This window comes from Thalia democratica, chromosome 3, assembly GCF_965202585.1.
Source record: "Thalia democratica chromosome 3, ktThaDemo2.hap1.1, whole genome shotgun sequence".
NCBI lineage: Eukaryota > Metazoa > Chordata > Thaliacea > Salpida > Salpidae > Thalia > Thalia democratica.
Window position 1 is genome coordinate 71,962,779 of NC_139167.1, and position 23,630 is coordinate 71,986,408.

At 25.4% G+C, this 23,630-nt stretch overlaps 1 pseudogene; it reads right to left on the reverse strand.

Moving 5' to 3' along the window:
* Window positions 1-10,971: 10,971 nt before the first annotated feature.
* Window positions 10,972-12,023, reverse strand: LOC145832519 (uncharacterized; annotated as a pseudogene).
* Between the last annotated feature and the right edge of the window lie 11,607 nt (window positions 12,024-23,630).

Consider the following 23,630-nt stretch of genomic DNA (forward strand, 5'->3'; position numbering starts at 1 on the left):
TGATTTTTAATATGTTGTTCTAGTTATTTACAGTCATGATTTATTTAGTCATTTAGAGTTTCTATTTAAATAAGGATTAGCATGTATCAAAGTCCCTCAGAAACTGGATTGCTAATAGAAGTAATAATCTTAACAAAAGTTATTCGGCAATCGGCTTAGAAATGGTCATAAACCATTTTTTGTTAAAAAGTATTGCAGAATAACTTGGTTTAAAAAATTAACTAAAACATGAGAATATGCGTAGCCGATAAAAATCAGCCTTCGAAATTTATGAAAAATCAGTATGTAGTGAAGTTGTTACTTAAATTTTTAGCAAGCGGCTAGTTTATATACAATTGTAATCTTTTTTTTTTCACTTAAAAAAATTATGACGTCACTACAAATCTGAAATACACGATTGAAACGTAAATTTTTTCCTTTTGTAGAGAACATAACTAGTCAAGTATTTATGTATTTTGCTGAAAAACGCGTACTTCGCCTAATTTAGACCAGGGGTCAGCAGGCAATTGGTGCTTTCGGGCATGTGCTTTCGGGCCAAACTTTTATGCTTCAATATCTTAGCGGACCGCGGTTATAGATTTAGTCACACATACTAACGCTTAACTATCTTAAGAAAGGCAAAAGCATAATATATTCAAAATTCCTTATTACCTATCAGTTTGAAATAGATTTTGATTGTTCATTTAGTAACAATATTAAAACAGCTTGAATTATTCAAAAAAACTTTAAACTAGTATAAGTTAGCCTGAGCTTTACAAAATTTAACATAAATCTGATAGTTTTTAAGTGTTTAGCAACACTTAAAACTATCATTAAATACTAAATCAGTTAAACAGTTAAACTAAACAAAATCATTTATACTTAATTTTACAGAAAAAATTTAATAGACTTTACAAAAAGCTAACATATACAAAATAAATAAAAAACCAATTAGCTACCGAGGGTAAGGGTTAGGGATAACAGTTAAAGTAAAAAAAAAATAATAAATTATAAAAAAATAAATTAAAAATAGCTTACCGAACTAGGTTAAGGGTTAAGGATAAAAGTGGTGATAAAAATGTAATTAATAAATAAAAAATTAAAACTAATAAGAAAATTAAAAAAATGATATAATAAAATTTAACACATGCAAAAGTGTCCTTTCGTGTGAAAGTATCTTCTAGAACTTTTGTCTCCTTGTGCAATTTTGTAAGCTAGTGCAAATTTGACAGCTGCTCAGTTTCTAAAAATACAATATTAAAAAATTATTTATAAATAAAAATTTGTCAAGTTATTATAATTTATTGAACTTTTTATGGACTATAGTTGAATTTGTTGTAGCACATTGTAAAAACATTATGAATTAATAATAGTGTCATTGAAATTCAGTGATTTATTTTGTACGGCTTTTTAGCTAATACTTTTTTAATTTATAACTTCACAATTCGTACTTCTGTTTATAAAAATCAGACTAAATTTTGATCAATATATATATTTTAGTTCAGCGGTCGGCAAACTACGGCCCGCGGGACGATTGCGGCGCGCGAAGGGTAAATCTGCGGCCCGCGAGCATGTTATTTTTTTGAATGGAATGCGGCCTGCGAAAGAAAATTTTGTGGTCCGCGAGCATGTAAATGTGGCCCGCTGAGCAAAATTATATTTCTTGTTAAATTTTTTCGGTAATTCGACTTAATTTGATTAGTTTAGTTTTAAGTCTCTCTATAACATTTTAAAATAATTTCAAGTAATTACTGCTTTAGTTTAAAAATGTGAAAAAGACAGATTAGCGTTCTAACAGAATATGTTTCTCAGTTTCATATATACTTCTTTTTACAACAGTAAGTAATTAACTGCAAAAAGAGTGTCAAAAGTGGATTTAATAAGTTTGTTATAAAATACCTATTTATTAAATAAACTAAATGCAAATATTTTCCATTTTGTACAAAAGTAATGCACAGTAATTAACTACAGTGTCATTTCTTTATAGCTTAAATATTCTTTTTCAATATTTTTTATACCTCAGTTTCTTTTATATTTTTTTGTTTGTAAATGTTATATTTTAGTGTGAATACATTTAAAATAACATGGTAATAAGAAATAAGTTTCATTTGATTTTTGTTTTGACACATTTTAATTTTTTATAAGTTTTATATGCCAACCAAATTTTAAAAAAATGCTCATATTTAAACTACTTTTTATTTAATACTTTAGTTAGTTTAAGTTGAGTTTATGCATACTTTTCTAACATTAATATTTATACATGTCATATCTAAATTTGTACAGACACATTAAAAACAATATATATGACATAAGTTAATATAGTTTTTGTTTTGTATACATTCCATTTTTCAAACATTGTTTATTTCAAGATAAGTTAATTTTTATGCCTTGCATATCAATACACACAATTGCTGTTTTTTCGAGCTACCTATTTAATATAAACTAGATATAGGGATGGTAAATTTATAAAGTTTGTACATTGTTAATCAAAATAGTTAAATTCAAGCAAATAAACAACTAAACATTGCCACACACTCAGACTATCACTATTTGAAGACTTCAAATCTCAGACCAACTAAGCCATTTTTTAAGTTTTTGGCTAGAATTGCTAATTGTATACAAAAATATTAGGAACGTTTTTGTTGACTCAGACTAGCTTTTTTGCTTGAAAGAGTGGCAAATTAAACTTATGATGTGTGTTTTGCTCAATCAACAGTGCTAGTTTGAGTTTTAATATATGTTAAATTTTAAGTCTTGCAGCTGATATAATTTAAAATATTATTTATATTATTGTGCACATTAAAGAATGAAAAATCAGTGTTGCCAAAAAAGTTGAATCCCGGAAAAGCTTTGAATTTGTAAATTTACGGTTAAAAATTCTAGAAAAAAAATTGAATTTAAGAATTTTTTAAAAAACCTAAAATTTTAAACAATTTCTACATTTAAAGTAATGAAATTTCGATTTGACTCAAAAAAAATTACCAAATAAATGTTTTTTTTATTAAAAAATATATTATAGTAGCTTAACAATATTTTTTAATATTGATAAATGTTTTAAGACATTTTTTTAAACTTTAATTAAACTATATACTAAAAATAAAAGAAGGAATTGTACTTCCAAAAACTCCGTATTGGTTTATTGCACCTTTACTTGAAAAATTTCACCGATTGTTGTGCTTCGGGCTGGAACTAAACAAAGAAATTCTACTAATATGTCAAAGTTAGAAAAAACATCTCTAATAAAAATTCTCAGATGAGCAATAGTTTTTTTATCAGTGCTCTAATGTTAACAGTTTGATTAAAGTCCTAGTTTGGGCTATTTCTAACCATTGGAAAGAATGTAAACATAAAAAGAGGCTATAAGCACTGGGTTATTATACATTCTTATTCTTAGCAAAACTAGTTTCATATATTTTTATCACAAACAAGGCATTGTCAAGTACAGCGTTGTTCTGTAAAATAAACATTAAACTTCTTTTCAAGGATCAGGGTTAACCCTTTTTAAGGCAAAAGAAAATTAGTCTTAGTAACTAAAACCTAGCTCGAATCAGCCTAGGTTTTTAAAAATACTTCAAAAAAAGTTATTAACCTTATACGCAGTTGCCTTAAAAGCCAGTAGGCGTTTTTTAAACTTATATGTTTACAATTAATAAAAATATTATTAAAATTTATAACACCTTCAGGATTAGAAGATTTATATTTAATTAAAACTAAAACTGTAAATTGAAAAAAACATTCATTATAAGTTTTTTTTGCCAATCTTCAAAGCAAAAAAGTCACCCTGATGATTAAAACCTTGTCGGAGATTTTATAATTATAAAAGAGTTCAACTAAAATTGTTGTTTTTTTTAAACTCAAGAAGTGCCACCATAAAACTTTCTTCAAGTCGTCCTAAGTTTGGCACAAGTGTTTGTGTGATAATTCTCACATGTAAAATAAAACCAACTAAAAACTTTAAGGTCGCTTTTTTGGATCCTAGGCAGTTTGCACTTGGGTGGTTTTTAGAAAAACTAATTCTGCTAAGTTGAAAATTTCTTTAAACCATTTAAATTTTACACAGGATGCTTTTGTTTTATTTACCCATTAAAAATAGCTGACATTTCAAGGTCATCGTCTTTATAAGTACCTTAATGTGCATAAGAATTAACCTATAATGCACAGAAAACTGACGTAAAAAATCAAAACATATCAAAATCAAAAAACAAACAGTTTAACCTTATGTCTTTTTATTAATATGTTTCATATGTTTCTGTGCACATTCAGTTATAATACACAGTGTAAATATCTGTTATATAACTTAGGTATAAATTACATGCTAAATTAAAACACCTAACTTTAAAAAAATCAAATTTTAATTCATTACTGTGCAATACTTATGAACGCAAAATAGAAAACATTGGTATTTAGTTGATTTATTTAACACTTATTTTATAAATAATATACTGAATCCAAGTAGTTTTAAAATGTTTTTTAGTTCACCAGTTATTGTTAAAAGAAGGAAGTTGTTATCTAAACAGAGAAAAAAAAAACTATCTGTCTTTTTATAATTTTTAAGCCTAGGTAGTTTATGTTTTAATTGGTTTTAAAATTTTTTTACTGACTTCAAAAAATAATAATTACATCATCTTACCGAAAAAAATGGACTTAAAAAAAGTTTCTGCGAGCCACATTTACATGGTTGCGAGCTTCAGTTAGCCGACCCTTGATTTAGACTTAACTTTAGTTTATCGTTCTCGTTTGAACAGTAATAAATTTAAAGTCATTAAACTAGTTACTGGCGTAACGATGTTATATGTTTTAAGTTAGGCTGTTAAACCGAGGTAGTTTATTTCGTGGTTAGTAAAGTTTTGTTGTATTCAATATTGTTATGTGTTAATTTATCATTTCTTTCTGTTCACATTTATTATTGTAAAATACACAAGTACAAGTTAATTAAACACTTAAAAAACCTATTTGATTAAATTCCAAAATAGTTTAAAGACTAAAGCGATAAATTGACATTAAAAATTTAAAATTTTAAGCGTTACTGTCAGTTAACCACCAAACCCGTGTTATATATATTTATAAACCAAGTACATTTCTGAGATGTTTTCATGTTAACCCGGACTTTCAAACCTTTTTTTTTTTTATTGTGACACCAGTATTTAAGCAAATACCGTCATTAATACATCTACGTATGTAGTGGTGACCAAAAAACAGTTTAAAACTATATTAAAATTTAAAGTTAATTACATAAATAAAGTCTACTTGTCATTATGGACATAGTTTATTCTAGGCCTAGTAGTAGTCAACTGCAGGGACTGGTGTTATTTTAAAAAAGAGAAATATTTTTCATTAAGAGCTGATTTCCCGTGTATTGTAATCCCTCCGAAACAGTAGCCTACATAAATCTAAATTGTAAGTACAATCTGAGTAATTTCTTGGAAATAATCTCATGAATTGCTTAATGTCAACACCAGATAATGACCTCTACCATCTTATATTACGAGAAAAGCGTGTAGGTAGCTCAATAAATATGATGACATGACCCGATATACTTAGCAGATTGTACAGAGTAACAATGCGGGTCGAGTTAGACGCCTCAAAGTAATTGAGTCAGACTACAGAAATATCATCACGACTATAACGAAATCATATAGCTTACTATTAAAATTCAGTTGTTTAAAGCTGAGATTAGCAAAATTAGTTCGAAGTAAGTATATGGAATAACTTAAGACTATGCATTACAAATTAAAGCGTTATTTTCAATTAACCACCAGGCCCGTGTTATGCATAACAAAGGACATTTCCCAGTTGGTTTCAGTTTCTAGAGAGTGAACGTTAAACTTGTTGTTGTTTTTATTTAAACTGAAGTTGAGTAAACTAAATTTTACCTTAGTATACGACAAAACTTTAATGTTTTAAGCAGTGTTTATTTCGGCCATCGTCAACGAAGTTGATATGTTTGACGTCATCAACAATATATAATGAACTTCACTACACAACCAAAAACAACAGCATCCGAGACAACATACGACCTGTTTTGTCCTTTTTAGAACTCATCAAGGTAGGTATAGTCGCGAGATACCGCTGTTCAGATTCAACCGAGCGGGCTTTAATTACAATGTACTGAAAGGATCGTTTGTGGGTAAAGCTGAAAATCTAAAATAGCTAAACCATTCTAAACACAGTTATATTTATCCCGCTTGGTCATAATACAATGATCTAAATTGTGTTTCTAATCTAAAAAATCGAACAAAAATCATTTTGTCAGTGTCTGTGAACAGTTTAAGAAACAAACGTTCCGCTTTGTTTTTGTCAGAGCCCAGTTGTAGAATAAGCGTTGCTAGAATAAGAACAGCACAATAAAATAGCACTTAGAAACCAGCAAATTTAAGAAAAATATTTTTTTATCAGACAGACAGATTATCAAGAACAAAATTTTATCATCCCACATAAGAGGTGTAGTCTAACAAAATCAGGCTTTTTTCAAAGGATTGTTTGTATACAAAAAAACAGGTACAACCATCATGTCGTATAAAAGAGATCTCAGAGGTATTTATGCACAACTGTTAGCAATGTGGCTACCTAGGAAATAAACTTTTTCGAACGAAATTTTTTGATGGACATCAAACTAAAAATCATGGTGAAAACTGAAAAGCTGGATCGATATTGTGGAAGTCAACCGTACGACATGCATGCAGCTTTCGACCATTTTCAGCAAAACTGAAACAAGTTTGCTATCAGCAACTGCTAAAAAGCAGGGTCATCAAAAACAATTTGAATGTCAAAAAAAATACAATCTACGACCGCGTTCTAATTAGGAGTCACCATACAAATACAGTTGCGAGAAACCATAAGGGTTCGAGTAAATTACCACTATATCATTTGTGGGTACGGTCGAAAAAAAAAGACTTAAATACATAAATTGTTCTAACCTCAAGATTTTGTAGCTTTGCTAAAGACTTGTCGAAAAATTGCTTCTAGTTAATTGATAAAAAAACGTTAGATACAATGTCAAGTTAAAACGGAAAATGTTTCAGACGTTAAGGTGAAAACGAATTAGTTACGACATTTTTTACGACGTATTCTTGATTGTTCACGCAAAGAAGAAGTTAATATTGTTTATTAAATTTAACATTGGCTTTTACAAGGCTAGAAGTAAAAAATAGTAAAAATAATAAAACACTTTAAATAACAATTAAAAGAATATTAATAAGTTTCTTTAACAAATTAAGAAAATACGTTATTAAATAATTAGTCTATTAGCTTGTTTGGTGTGGGCCTTATATGAAAAACCGATTGAACTCAATTAATTTCATCGTTTATGTTTTAAAATTTACTTTTAGAGTATAAAGTGGTTAAAACTTTTAAACAGTTAATAAATAAAAATCAACTTAACAAAATAAGACCATTTGTAATGTTTATTAATCTGTTGTTGATTTTCGTTTAGTCGTGTTTTTGTATAATCGCAGATTCATCTCAGCTTTGCTGATTATAAAGATACTACTAGTAAGAAGTTTAATTAAACTCTTTGTAGAGTAAATCGTAACAAAAATCTTTTTTTAGCTTTTGTTAGCCTACAATACGCTGTAACCGCTCTTCAGCGGTAGAGAGTCATCCTTTTCTTCTATCAAACAATTCCGTTTTACAAGTAGCGAACTTGGTTTAGTTTGGCTTGTTTTTATTTTGGTTTCTTGTTAGTTGATCTTTGCTTATTTTGCTTTACTTTGCTTACTTTAGCTTTGTTTTTTTTTCTGAAGAGTTTTTGTTTCGTATTAGTTTGCTAGTACAGTTTGTTTTATTTTTTTGCACATCTATTTTTTGTAAATACATTCTAAATTTATAGACTCGATATCAATTATCAAGTAGAGTTTTCTAACAACCTTATAAACCTACTTTTATAAGCAATAGTTTAAGTTATCTAACGGGAACGGGTCAAAATTGCATGAGAGGATTAAATTGCACGAGGGCACAAAATTTTACGAAGACAAATTTAAACGAGGGGACAAAATTGCACGACAATACAAAATTGCACGTAGAAAATAATTTTACACTCCGGGTCAATTTTACACGGAGTGTCATTTTTGCACGACAGTAAAAATAGATTTAAAAAAAATTAATCAAAATTTAAAAATAACTTATAAAAAAGTTAAGAAAAAATCAAAAAGAATAAAAAGTTAATGACCGAGGTTAAGGGTTAGGGTTAACAGTAGTTGAAAAAAAATAATAAAGTAACTTATAAAAATTATGATATAAGTAAAAGTCGAAAAAAAAGATAAAAATAAATTTGATAAAAAAAAAATACAAAAATATTAATTAATCAATAAAATAAAAGTTACCGACCGAGGGAAAGGTTTAAGGGTAACAGTGGTACTATGAAAAAAAAAATAAACAAAAAATAAATAAAATAAAATTCTACTCGTGCAAGTATGTATCCGTGAAAAATTGTCTGCTTGTGCGAAAGTGACCTTTTTTGCAAAAGTGTATTAGTGAAATTTTATCTTCGTGCAAAAGTGTCTTTGTGCAATTTTGTACGGTCAGAAAATTTGACAGCTATCTTATCTAACAGCTTTGTAAAATTGTTTCAATAAACAGTAGTTTAGGTACAATCATAACTTATAAATTATTAGAATAATAGTATAAGCTGAATTTACACTTTATAAACCTACTTTATTAGTTAACGAGATCAGTGTAACACTGCCGTAGAACTATTTAAGTATATTGATACAATAGAGCGTTATAGTCAGTAACTGCCAGGCTTGCGTAACATATATAACCAAGCATAACCTTGGATTAGTTTAACGCATAGGTTACAATTATTTAAGTATCTATAAGTGTTTATTTGTTTTTGCTTAGAAAGTACTCTTTTTCGCTTAGTTTTCTGATAATTTGATAAGTTGTTTTTAAATACAGACAACAATTTTTGACAAAAAAAATATCGATAATTAATACGGATTAGGATTACTTATTAAAAAATATATATAAATTATAAATATATTATACAAAATTATTTAAAGCTAATTAATAAACTAAATAAACAGAACTTTTAGCTTTAACTGGAAATCAAAGTAAACTTTTTTTTTTAAATACTTAAGTTCAAATAAATATTTTTTTTTTCATTACAAAAATAAGCGGAAAAATTAAAAGCATGTTAATCCATTAACTATTAACTTGTTTTTATAAAAGTAAAAACGAAATTATTTAAAAATATTTTACAATTTTGAATTTTAAAACATTTAGTAAAAAAAAATTAAACTAAATAGATTCTCAAGATGTTCTACTCTTAATAAGGAAAAAGAAAATTATATAAAAGTGAAGTGTAAGCAGCTGTTGTACTTACAACACCATTTAATTGATATTCAAAAATAGAAAGAAACAAACTGGACCAAAACATCTAGAAACTTTAAGTGGAAAATTTTTGTAGTTGCTCAACGAACCGTAACAGTTAAACTGCCTTCAATATTACAAACGAATTGTGTGGAGAAAAATGTCTTATTTTCATTTAAACATCTTGCAGATTGAAATTTAATAATAAATTTTAAATTGTATAAAAGAGGTACCTAGTGGCTCGATAGCTTTTTTAAGTATTTTGATTGCATTAAAAAAATTAATTTTTCTTTAGTATACTTTAATTAAATGAAACAAAACACCACATAATTTCTATTACTATTGTTTATAATACATTAGTTTGCTTTCTAATTTAATATTAAGCATTTATTATTATTTGAGAATTCTGATACCTAAAATTGTATAGAAAAAACATTGTCTTTATATATATATATATACTTTCTGTTACAAAAAAGTTATTTTTTATTTTACAACTTTTACTTATAATTTGTTCTATTTATTGAAGTAATTTGTATTTTTTTTAGAAATACTGATATTTGTTTGAATTTTTTAATATTGATAACTAACAACGTTAATTTAATTAAAACATGCAAACTGGGTCAAATAATTAAGGAAACTGAAATAAATGTAACATAAAATAGTTCAAAAAAAAATCTGGCATTGTTTTTAATTTTATTACTTCTCCGTAATTATCTAAGTTCTCTGAAGCCATTTATGTTTAAAACTAAAGGTTGCACAAATTGTGCAATACTACATACCCAATTTTGTCTTTTTATAATAAAGTTAAATAATTTCACTTTATTTATTTTCGACCGTTTTACATTAACTAAATATTTCAAAAATTTATCGAACATAATATTTTTTTAAATGTTAATATAACTGTATGTTTTATATAGCGTTAAAAAAAGATTGTTATACATTTACTTATTTTAAATTTATTAAACATTACGAAGTTCTAAACAATTGAAATATCAAAAGTTTATATATTGACACAAAGAGATATACTCTGTTTTTCATTTTAAACTCAAACGTTTGCACAAAATAATTTAAATTTGTTACATTCGAGATATAAAACATTTTTGACGTTAAAATTACATTAATAGAGCTCAAAAATTATCTGGTAAGAAATATTTGACTCAGATAAAAAATACTTAAAAGTGAATTACTTCTATTTAAGACATAAATGACTATTTAAGTATTTCGAATGCACCTAATTCAAAATTTATCTTTTATTAGACTTTTAAATTATCATACGCTAATAATTCAAAGATATAAGAAAACTGCAACAGTGTTTATCATTAACTTTTAGTTATATAATGCGTTTCTGTGTTTTTCATAAAGTAAACGATAAAGTTTCAAATTGAACAATCATAATCACATTTAATTTCAATGCCATAAATGGCTGGTTTATAAAATATTTTTAACAGCATTTTTTTAAAACAATATATTGTAAATCTTTAAGCTTTTCGTTAAACGATGTCAAAAAGAGTTATGGTTTTGCAGCAAAAAAATAATAGAATTAGAATTACTTTTTAATTAAAAATAATAACGTATAAAACTTCTGCTAAATAACGACACACATATACATTTCCTAAACAAATTAGCTAAGCATTCAAATTTAAAAACCCTACTCTTTAATGTCATATAACAAAACAGTTTCAACTACACAGCTTCAGCTTTTGTCATCAACTTTGCTCTGTAGTCATGCTGTTCGCGATCACACAAGTACTGTTTCGCAATCTCCGGCATGATGGCGTCCTCAGGATTGCAGCTGACCATCAGAGATAAAATGGCCAGAACTATTTTGGAAACCGTGCAGGAAGGTGTCCAGTTTTCTTTGAGCATTTCCAAACATATAATGCCTTCGGAGTTTATATTGCAATGGTAAATTTTGGTTAAGAACCTGTTTTTATTAATTATAAACATGAAAATATTTTAATTATAGTTTTTTTTTTACAAAAAACGCTCAGACTACTTGATAGTAAGTACTTGAGAAAATATTAAAAAAACTATATGTAGGTTATAAAATTTAACTAAAAATGACAAACAATTAAATGGCCAACCTAACAGTAGGAGCAATGTAAGGATAATTTCTACTGAAAATGAATTCAACTCTGAACACACCACCTTTATACACACTTCCAACCGGCCCTTTCAATGTTACCATCCAATGGCTTATTGAGTTTCCTTAAATATTTTTGTTTAAAGATTATTAAGAACAATAAAAAAAGGCATGGGCCTATTATTTTAAGCAATATATATTTGTTTCTGTTATACTACTCTGATTTAAATGACATACTTTGCTTTATTTTTACAATGATATAGTTGTACATATTCATTATACCTTGTTAATTTAAGGTTAAAGTTTTATATTATTAAACGATATATTTTGTGTTTATTAATGAAATATCTAAAATTACCGAAATCTTTGCTTGATTACCGAAAGTATTCTATACTCCCGGATTTTAGACAAAAATTTAAAAGCTTTGTTTTATTTATACTTATAAGCTATAAATACCTATAGTGGCTACTTTGAAATACGGGGAGGGCTCGAAATTGCATTCGAACAGCTCCCTTTGAAGTCTTCTGGCAGATGGAATCATGTGATGTTGTGTCAGGTTCATCCAAGTTTTGGAAAGTTGATTTTTCTTAGCCCTTGTTGGTTTTTGTTGCGTTTTCTTAGTTTTCACCGGTTTCGGTTTAGCCCGTGACATGCTTTAAATTTTTTTAGCTAATAGTTTCTATAAATATGATAAGACATATAATTACAGGTATTGTAAAGTGAAAGATCTTATTTAAAGTAAAAAAAAACATATCTGAGTATAAGAAAATTTAGACTATGTTACATACTATAATTATTACTTTTGAATAACTTAAGTTATAAATTTAAATTTAAATTTAAAGTTTATTTCAGTTGTGTATCTTGCCAAATATAAAGTTCTTTACAGAGCGTATAAAATTAACTGTATTAGTTTGCATTTATATGTTTTATTTAAATTTTTTGAGTTTTTGTTTTCAAGTGCCTTGTTATTTTTTTTTCTATAAATATATTTAAATTTTAAGCAATATCAACAGCTACGAATGTAACCGTTTAGAAAAGAAAGTTTAGTGTAAAAAGTTAGATATTCTTTTCTTAATACAATTTTACATAGTATTTTAATATAATATCCAACCAAACATTTAATTCTTTATATAATTATAAAAAACGTAGAATACTTCGGAAATATGATTAAGAATGAGAATTGAAACAATTTTTGAAATTTTTTCTCATTGTGCTCAGTGAAGCGTTTCAAAGTTTTTGGTAAAAGCTGTAAATATTTTAATAAAAGAAGTCTGACTGTAATAAACTAAAACAACTAAATAATGTTTTTGTATTCTAAATGTAATCAGAATAAAAAAAATTGTATACAAATTAATCAAAACAAAACTTATTATAGACTTTATTTTTTCACTTTGTTGATTTTTATTAAGCACATGTTAATATAAACTTCTAAACTAAATAAAGAGTTTTCTTTACTTTAATGCTAAATACCTACTGTTTTTAAGCTGTTAAATAGCATCTGTTTACTAGAAGTACCTGAATCTCAGTTTAAAAAGTATACACAATGCAGAGTTAACAGAATAAATAAACTGATCACTAGTGTTTTAATTTTCTATTTAAAAAAGATAAACATAATAATTGTTATAATAAACTAATTGATAAAAATGATTTAAAAACAAGCAAAATACTGTACTAGACTTTGACATAAAAAATTAAAAAATAATTACTGAACATGTAGAAAATAAATTGCTTTTTAAGTTGATAAAAAATATCTAATAGCTGCTTCAGTTGTGTTACGTTATTTCTAACTTCAAATAAAAAAGTAAGTTTTGTGAAACAAAATAACTACTATACCTTGTTAAAAACAATTAATATGCACTAACTGTTGTTGCTAAGCTAAGTATTTTAAAATTTTTCTTGCAAGCTACTTAACGCATACACAAACACGAAAGTGAAAAAAGAGAAGTAATCCGATACACAAGTGTTCTCTCTTTTCGCGCCATAATACAGTGAACAAACTTTTTCATTACTGAAAGCTTTGCAAAGTTTTATGTTTAATTGTCAGTTTATTTTTTAAAAAGTGTAAATTTTTGTTGAAACCTTTTTTTTAAATAAACAAAATATAATTCAGAATGACGTCAAATACAACAAAATAATGAAAATCTAAAAAAATTAAATTATTGATTTTACATATGTTGATACTTTGCATTTATTTAGATAATAATTTTATGAACTAGTCTTTGTCCACACAAATGTTCTTGAAAAATTAAAAAAAAATTTAAACAAGTTTTTTTATATGATGAAGATTTACTTTTGTTTTAGTAGATTTATTTATTCTAAAATGTAAGTTTACAACTATTGGGATTTGTAAATGCCTTTAGATTGCTTTTAAAAGTGGTTATTCTAATTCTTTTAATACAATTGTTTGTTAAATAAATTATTATATGAAACACATTTCAAAATTTTCTTTTTTCATAAACTAGTATTGCTAAAATTAGTTTGGTTTTAAACTAAGAAAAAAACTTAAAAAAAAAATTAGTATAAATTTATTTGTTTAAAGAAAATAAAAGCATGAAATTTGGTTTCAAATTATTACGTAGTTTACTGTAAAAAATCAGAAAGAGTCACAAATGCATAAGGTCACAAACGTGTTTTTTTATTTTTGAATGAGATTGTTCTAAATATTTCTTAAGTAAGGCTTTGTATTTAAAAAACATGTTCAAAATTTAGTGGTTTTCATTTGAAAGCAGTTATAAAAAGTAATTAATATTTTCTCGAATTTATCTGTTTTACAATAATTAAAATAAATTATAAGATGCAAAACAAATAACGTTTCAAATTAATGTTGTAGCTGCTTTGTTCAGAAGTTTTATTCAGGTTTTAAAGCTAAAATAAAAGCTTAATTAAAGTTTACTTTGCACTGAAAACTATATGTTTAATTTGTTTTACTTAGTTTGAAATTAAGTTAAAAAAACTTTACACAATTTGAATATTTTTCAGATAAACACAAAAAACTAATATTTCAACGTTATGAATAACATGAATTAGTGAAACTAGCTTTACGACTATTTTTTCTTTAGTAACTTTTAATAAACATATAGAAAATTTTTAGAGTTGATTTAAATAGAAAGAAAAATCAAACGTAAACATAGTTTTACATCAAGCTATATTAAAGTAAATTAGCAAAATTAAAAAAGAAACCAAAATCAATGATAATAAAGCTGGTTGAGATTTTATAGATTAAAGTGATTTTCAAATTATTAAAAAACATCACTTTTAAATTTTCAAAAAAAAAATCAGGCTAACTGTGTTTAACTAAATTATACTTGTTAAATAACTTTCAAGAAAATCTTAACAAAAGCATTGCATTAGATTAGATGTGGCAAACAAACGATCACTGAAGCATACTTATCCAAAGTGTGAATTAATTAAAAGCAAGCAGTTTGAAAAATATTGTATTACTTTTATAAATTGAAGCTATTGTATATTATTTCTAGAATTAAGTATGCAATCAAATGAAATATGTGTTAAAGCAGTTGATCTACTGAATTAATTCTTATAACACAGACCATTAAAGAAATTGTTTTGTACTAAGCTTATTTAAAAAAATATCATGTTTTAAAAAAGATTAAAGAAAAAAAAGTAAAGTTTTTGAATTCAAGACAAAAAATGACCAACTTTTCATAAAACAACTGCCTAAATGCCTAAATTTCACTTTTAAACTTAGAACTTATTCATTTTAGCTGTTTTAAATGACAAAACCAGGCTACACAGCTTTACGACACTAATACTTTACATTTCTCAGTAGTTATATAACAAAAATAAGTAAGTTAAAATGATTAATAAAAAATTAAAGGAATCTACTCCGATTGCTTGGATACATAAATTATTATAGAACGAAGTAAAATGCGTTATATTTTCAATACTTCTAGAAATTCTTAAACTACCATAATCAAAATTTACTTATTATGAAACTTAAAAACTAAACAAAGTTTATTACTATCTTCTTTTAAACTAAAAAAACAAAAACTTTAAACTAATATTGCTTAAAAAATTGAACTCTTTGTAACAAATCTTTGTTTAAGTACGAGAAAAGTAAACATTTGTAAAATGTTAATAATTAACTGAAGCGTGTGTATTAAGTTGTGACTAAGCACGAAAATAACAAAAGAAAAAGTATTTTCTATCCTAAAATATCAATAAACGATCTTACCATATCGAAAAGCAGATTCTCCTAACCATGTTTGTCGAGTGATATAGCCGTAGGGTAAATATAAGCGGATTATGGCACTTTAGTGTAGTAAATTGTATCATTAAGTTTTCAAAAAGTTTTTGCTTTTTGTTTTTGTTTCTTACAAATAACATAAAGTTTAAGAAATATTATTATAAGCTGAAAAATTTATCAAAGTTATGATTTAGTTAAATTATACAAATTCAATTAAATCATTTTAGCAACTGTTGAAGTGCAAAAATAAAACGCTTTTTTATCATTGATTTTAAGTCTAAATATTTGAAAAGTCTATTTATTATATTTTTCAGACTTTTCATTCTATAAAAAGCTATGCTGTTTAGAAAGTAATACAAACTAATATATATAAGAACGTTGTTTGTAAAACTAAACATGATGTTATAAGTCAAAATAAAACTTAAACTGAATTTAGAAAAAAAAATTCAAGTAATAGTCGCTACCATTGGCGTTGTGTGGTCTTATCGTTATATATCTAACCTTTATACAAAGTTATGTCTCATACATCGAAACTCTATTTATTTTTTAAATTGAACATAACTGCATACTTTAATAACACAATAACACTAGAGGTAGTATAATTTGCCCTGTACCTCCTATTACGTCATCATGCGTCGTCCCTGTTATTTTTGTATTTTGCAGATCTGTAACTTTTTCGATTTAGCCGTGGTTACGATGATATAATGCTAAATAATAACGTTAACGTGACTTTTAAAAAACTGCAATTTCAAGTGAATTGTTCCCATACTATTTTGTTATTCTCTTTACAACGAAAATATATATTAAAAACTGTTATAAAAGTTGAATTTCTTTTTATTTTCATGGCGTTTTTTTCTATTTTCATGAAGCTTGGTTTTTATATTGTATGTGCATTTTTCTATTCGAGACATTAAAACAACTTTAATTATAAAATACAGTAGTCTAAAATAGTTTTTTTCGACAAGTAAGGCGCTAAAGAGCTGTAAAAACTTTCAAACTTAAGGTTTCCTAAGCTATCAAATAATTACTATAGTGTACAAAGCCTAGTGCTCTTCCGGATTCGGGTCGTTTTTAAAAGATCATCCGGAGGGATCCGAAACCGAATCCAAAAAAGTATTATCAGGTTGAACCTTGAACTTTCGGTTCGGTAGATGCAAGCAGAAAATTATATTATTAATAAACACATTTTTATCGGTTTTGTTCACAACTATACACTTTTCTTTTTTAAAACACATGTTTAAGTTCTTTATTGTTTAAAGTATTTTTATATAAACTAAAGTTTTACTTGGAAGCATAAAATTTTTAGTAAAATATAAAAAAATTAAAAATTTGTAAGCCTTTACCATTTTTTTAGTTAGTTAAACTCAACAATTTAATATTAAACCTTAACATGTATTTGATAATTTTATTTAAACAAAAAGTATACATTTTTTAGTCATATTAAATAAAATAAAAATAAAAAAGATCAATAAATTTTTAAAGACCTATTCATATGTCTTTAGAAGCAGTCTTTTTTACAGAATTTAATTTATAGATGTTTTTGGATCAATATTTTTTTAATAATTAATTAGCAAAGAACAACTTAAGCTTTATGATAACTTTTATCATCAAACTTAAGGCATTTAAAAACTATAAAAACTTAAGCTGTTGTTCTTTGTTAGCTGTTAAATATAAACTTTATTACAATTTTGTTATAATTAATAACAGAGTTTAGCTTAAAGAAAGCACAAATTTTAATTTCGTTTGAACTAATAACTATTTATGACGTCATTAAAAAAAAAGTCTTTTAAATTTTTGAAAAGTTTCTCAATTCAAATATTCAACCTTTTTTTTGCTTTAAGTTTAGCAAGAAGTGAAATAAAAACTTATATTAAGAATAAAAGTTAAACAATGCAAAACTTTGATAAAAGTTAAAGTTTTTGATCTTATAAAGTAAAACAAAAGTATCGATTTTTTTTTCTTCGCTTTGAGCGGCAATAATTATTTAGCAAGCGTTTTGCTTAGGTAGAACATTTAATATTTAATTATGATGAGATTCTATTTAAAAAAACTTGAGTTTTTAGTTGCTTCTTATAAATTAAGTAAGGAAACTGTGGTAACTATTGTTATGTTGTATTAAATAATTTTATATACAACTTTATTTCAATATCAAATTAAAAAGAGCTATTCCAGATCAACCTTTAGCCCTCTGAATGCTTCAAAGTTGCAAAAAGAGGTAGTTTATACTTAATAAAATTATTAGATTAAATTTGGTGGAAGAAAAAAACGTGGAAAAATAAAAACCTTCTGTCATGGCACAACTTTTTTGCTCTAATTATGTTATAATATTATAAATAAATTAAAACATATTTTAATTTTAAAACATTTACTTAAAACTTTATTATTTCAAAAGGCCTGTTTGAGTGGGAAGTCACAATGAAAGTATCAACTGGAAGCTCAAACGAAGGAGGTGTATTCAATCAGAAGTTTAAATTCAACAGGGATAGCCGTGAACTACTCCTATTGTAAGGTCGGTAACTTAACTATCTGTTTTGTTTTTTATTTAAACTTTGTAACTTTTTGTATAATTAAATTTTGCCAAAGTATGTCGAAATTGGCAGTATACGGTTAATAAAATTTGCCAAAGTATGATCATACCGGATAATATTTTTAAAAGATACCCGTATCCGGTTGACTCCTAATATTATTAACCCGTGAGACCGTTAAAGAATGTAGAAATTTATATTAGATATTCCTGACTTTGCAGTAAAGAGAAAAAAAATAGGCCTAATCAAGAGTAGTTTTGAATATTTCACTATATATCACTAGAAAATTTTAAAGAATTCATAAGATCCGGCCGGATACTAGTTTAATTAATACAATAGATCTTTCTTTAAACCGAAATTGACTTTTTAATGTATATTTTTTGACTTTTTTTGTTTGTTTGTTCCAAAATTTTTCTTCAAAAAACATAAGATCAACAGATAAAAATTAAAGTTTTAGCCAACTCCATAATTGTTACTAAACAGGGCAAAATAAATTAATTCTATAAAAATATAATAAAGAATAAGTATTTATTTTGTTTGATTGGTAAGTAAAAAAAACAATACAAATAATGTTATGTCAAATTAAGATGAATTAAATAACAATTTACATTAACATTATGCTTGATTTGTGCTTTAAAGTTCTTTATGATATTTTATTATATTTTAATGAACTTATAAGAAAAAAAAATTGGAGTTGAAATATTTTAAGTTGTATCCCGACCTTAAGTGTATTTAAAAGTTTTTAGTTATATTTTTTTTTATTTTATAAATATGTTAGATTTGACTTTTTCAACAACAAGTATATTAAATTCTAATAACTACTATCGATAATAACAGTATCGTATAGAAAAATGTACAACAATCTTGTTGAGAAGTTTACATTATAATACTCTTCCACTTGTTTATGAAAAGTTATCTTTTTGATATTTTTTTGTACAAATTTCCTTTAAAAAACCTTTATGTTCTTAGGATGAGCGACGGAAGAATCCCTAATTATATATTGTACGTTAAGTCTACTTTCAACTTTATAGTTATTTGAATTGGTGTAACAAACTCACTTATTTTTAGTTTTAACTTTACGCTCATGTTGTTATAATTTTAACTTTATCGACTAATGTAAAACTCTTTTTGCTAGTTAAATTGTATAATTTTAAGATAAAATGGTCTATATTTAAAGCTTTTACTAAAGTTGTTTAAATGTATACGTTAAAATAATAACTTTTAGTATTTAAGAAAAGTTACAGTAATCACAACTACTTACTTCCTCAAATAATTTAAGTTTATTTATTATCTACTTGAAATGTAAAAACTCGTTAGTATTCTTCGATAACTAATAAAAATTACTAAAATATATTTGATAACTTCTTATTTTAATTATTACAACCTTAACTTTTTTAAGAGTTTCTTTAATCAATGAGAATTTGTTTAAATAAATTAAAAATTTTGCTAAAAGCAAGTATATTGTCTTAATTTTAAATTTACTCGAGTTTATATATTTTTTTAATCTTTATTTCTATTTTATATATAACAGAAGTATAATTAGTATATTTAGCTACTACTATTTTTTACAAGTTTAAAACGTCACGTTTGTTAGCAGTCTGAAAAATCAGAAACTAAACTAAACTTAAACTTATGTCATGTTATCGTACTGTGCTATTTTTTGCTTCTATTAAAAAATGTTTTATTTGTAGATTAAGTAAAACTTGGTATACAGTAAATAGAATAGCGTTATTATAAAATGACCATTTTTGTCAAAAGCTGAGTTTATTTTTAGTTTAGAAAAACTTAAGTTAAAATGAAAGTGCAGGTAGATATAAAAAAAGTATGAAAAGTGTTATTTTAAAACAAAATCAAAGAGCTGTGCAATAAACTTTAAAAGGTTGTTTGTCTGTTTTTTAAGCAAATTTGTAACATTAATACTTAGTTATTGCTAGGTTTAACCTATACTAATATAAAACTGGTTTATTAAATATAGTCAAAATTTTTGTTTTGTTGATGATAAAAGCAAACAGAATTTTTAGTGTACTCAACAATGAGATTTAGTTTTTTAATATGTTTACTTTTATAACAAGATATTTAAGACTTCATAAGTATGTTAGCTTCTTTTTGTTTTGTTGTAACGATTTTTAAATAAATTAACAATATGTTAGGAGGAAAACCAAAAATCATTGTTTAAATTTTTTTTTTGTTTAGAATTTATTACTTTATTTTTAAATTATTGTTTATGCTTGATTTTTTAATCCACTTTTTATTGGTTAAATTAAAAAACTCAAAGTTTCACACAATCATCTAAGTTGTGCTTTTATTAGTCATTTTTTTGTACTTAAACTCTATAATAGTAACATTTTTTAAAAACCTGAATGAAATTTATTTAAGATCAATGGCCATCCTTATTTTTTTAAACTTAAACCTATATAAATAAGTTTTATTTGTGGCTAGAAAACTCAAGACACCTGAAGTTCAGGTTCTTAAAAGTTTCAGGGTTGTCACACACTCAGTTAACTCAGGATGTTTTAAAATATCAAGGATATTGTGATGACTCAGTATGACTAAGAACAATCACTTATATTTCAAAATTGATTTATAACTCATGGTAACTCAAGCTAGTTTTCTTAAAAAAGCTGTGGATTGTTTTAAGATTTTTAAAAATCTCCTGACATGTTTTTAAACATATTTTGTATGGTTGCTACACACTAATGGTACTCAAAATGTTTTGTAGTTCTATAGCAGGGGTCGGCAAAATGCGGCCCGCAAAGGGTAAATCTGCGGCCCGCGAGGATCTTATTTTTTTGAATGGAATGCGGCCCGCAAGCATGCAAAAGTGGCCCGCTGAGCAAAAATATATTTTAAGTTAAATTTTTTTGATTTTTTTTTGTTTTAAGTTCCTGTATTACATTTTAAAACATTTAAAAGACTTTACTGATTTAGCTTAAAAATGTGAAAAAGACAGTTAAGCATTCCACCTGGTAATTTTCTCAGTTTCATAATAAATTTCTTCTTACAACATCAAACTATTTTCTGAAAAAGAGTGTAAAAAGAGCTTTGAACTTGTAAGACAGTTATATGATACCTATTTGGTAAAAACTAAATGCAAATGTTTTCTGTTTGGTACAAAAGTAATGCACGGTAGTTAACTAAAATGTCTTTTATTTACAGATTATATTTTTTACATATTTTGTATGCCTAAGTTTCTATTACAGATGTTTTATTACTAAATGTTATAATCAAGTGTGCAAAAAATCATTTAAAATAACAACCATAATAATAAGAAATAAGCTTAATTTTGTTTTGGTTTTGACACCTTTGATTTTTTAGAAGTTTTCTTTGCATTTTAAATTAATTCCTATGCACAGCAATGAAGAAAGATGCTCATATTTTAAACCGCTTTCTACTTAATACTTAACGAAATAAGATTTAGTTTATGCATGATATTCTAACATTATTTTATCTACATGTAATATTTAAGTGTGTACAGACACATTTAAAACAATATAAATGACATAAATTAAAAAAGTTTTTGTTAGTTATACTTTTTGATTTTTTAAAAATATTTTTTTGGCAAAATAAATTAATTTCTACGCCTTGCATACTAATATAAACAGTTGCTGTTTTTTGGAACTAGCAATTTAATACAAACTAGATTGAGAAATGGTAACTATTAAGTTTGACCATTTTTAATCAAAAAAGTTCAAATTTGTTCAAATAAACAAATATAAATTGCCACACACTAAGACTATGACTAATTGAAGACTTCAAATCATTCTTTTAGTTTTTGGCTTGAGTTTCTTTTTGTATGCTAAAATATCAGGCTAGTTTTGGTCACTCGAACTGACTTTTTTGATTTAAAGTGTGGTAAATTAAATTTATGATGTATGTTTTGTCCATATACAAAGTTAGTTTGAATTAAAATATATTTTAGATTTTAAGTTTTACAGCTGATATAATTTGAATTATTATTTATACTATTTGTATACATATAAGTGTGAACAGTTAGTGTTGCCAAAAAATCCCGCAAAGCTTGGAATTTGACAACTAATGCTTAAAAAATCTGTAAAAGCCTTGAATTTGAGAATTTTTGAAAAACCTGGAGTTTTAAACAATTTTTACATGTAAAGTAATAAAGTTTCGACTTGACACAATAAATCTAACATACAACTATTTTTTATTAAAAACACATTTAAAGTAGCTTAACAGTATTTTTTAAATTTTTCTTTATAACTTAATACGTTTTTTTTTGTTACTTTTAACTTAATTATATACTGAAAATAGAAGCAAAAGTTGTACTTTAATTTGTGTTTTTTTTTTGGTGTATTGCACTTTAGCTATTATACTGTCTTTACTTTTTGTTGTGCTTTGTATTGAAAATAATTCTAGAAATTCTACTTAAATGTCAAAATTAGTAAAACCACATGTAATAAAAATTCTAAAATGAACAATATCTGTTGTATCAGTTCTCACATTTTAAGAAATTGATTTAAGTTCTTATTTAGTTTATTCGGCTTTATAATCTTCAGATATTTACTAAACACGACTTCTTGTTAATATTGAAGAAATAAACAAAAATATTTTACTAGCCCCAACAAAATTTATTGAAACAAGTTTTCAACTACAAACGGTATCTTTTTTAAGTGATTACTTTTGCTACTTTATAACTTGCCTTAACAGTTTTTTCTGTTCAGTTTGTAGTTACTAAAAATAATCATGTGCGTTGTTAAAACTGACTTATACGATTTGTTTTTTTTTTCTTTTCTCGCACTAACTCCGAACTAACGTGTTATAGTTCTTATAGCTCGTATTAAAATTCACATTTGCTTATTTTAAATAAAATACTTTTTTTAATGTTAAAGAAATGCTATAACGCTCAATAAAAAATTGGTATTTCTATTTCATTTAGAGCTTAATAAATTTTTATACATTTGATAAAAATGTTTTAAATCTTAAGTGTCCATTCAAGCTAATGTAAATTTTTTTTTATAGTTAATTCACTGTTGATAAACTTCGGTATTTCTTTTTTTGTGAACTTTATTTTAAAATTTTAAACAGGGTTGCCTAAAAAACAGGCTAGTTAAAATGTTTTTTAATTCAGACTAGGTTAAAGCTGTTTAAGAAAATGTTTATATAACTCAGGTTTATTTGAAACTTCTATTTTAAACATATGTTATAAATCGTCGAATTCTCAGAATATTTTTTATGACTCTTGTGTAATTTACTAACTGTAATTTTTTTGTCTATATACATATTGTGCTTTTTTAAAATAATGATATTTTAGTTATGTATTTAAGCTTGATTAACAAAAAATTTTTCGCTATTAACTTTTCGTAAACTTTTAATATAATTCAAACATTTTTGATTTTTAAGTAAAAACCGTGTAAAAGACTAATTTATTACTAATAAGGTATTTTATTAAAGTATTCAAGCATTAATTATGCTAAAAAGTTTGATTTAGCTTATCTACAGTATGAATAGCTTTAAATTTTATTTCACTAACTAATTACTGAAGTTTCAAAAGAATGCAAACTATTTAAGAAGC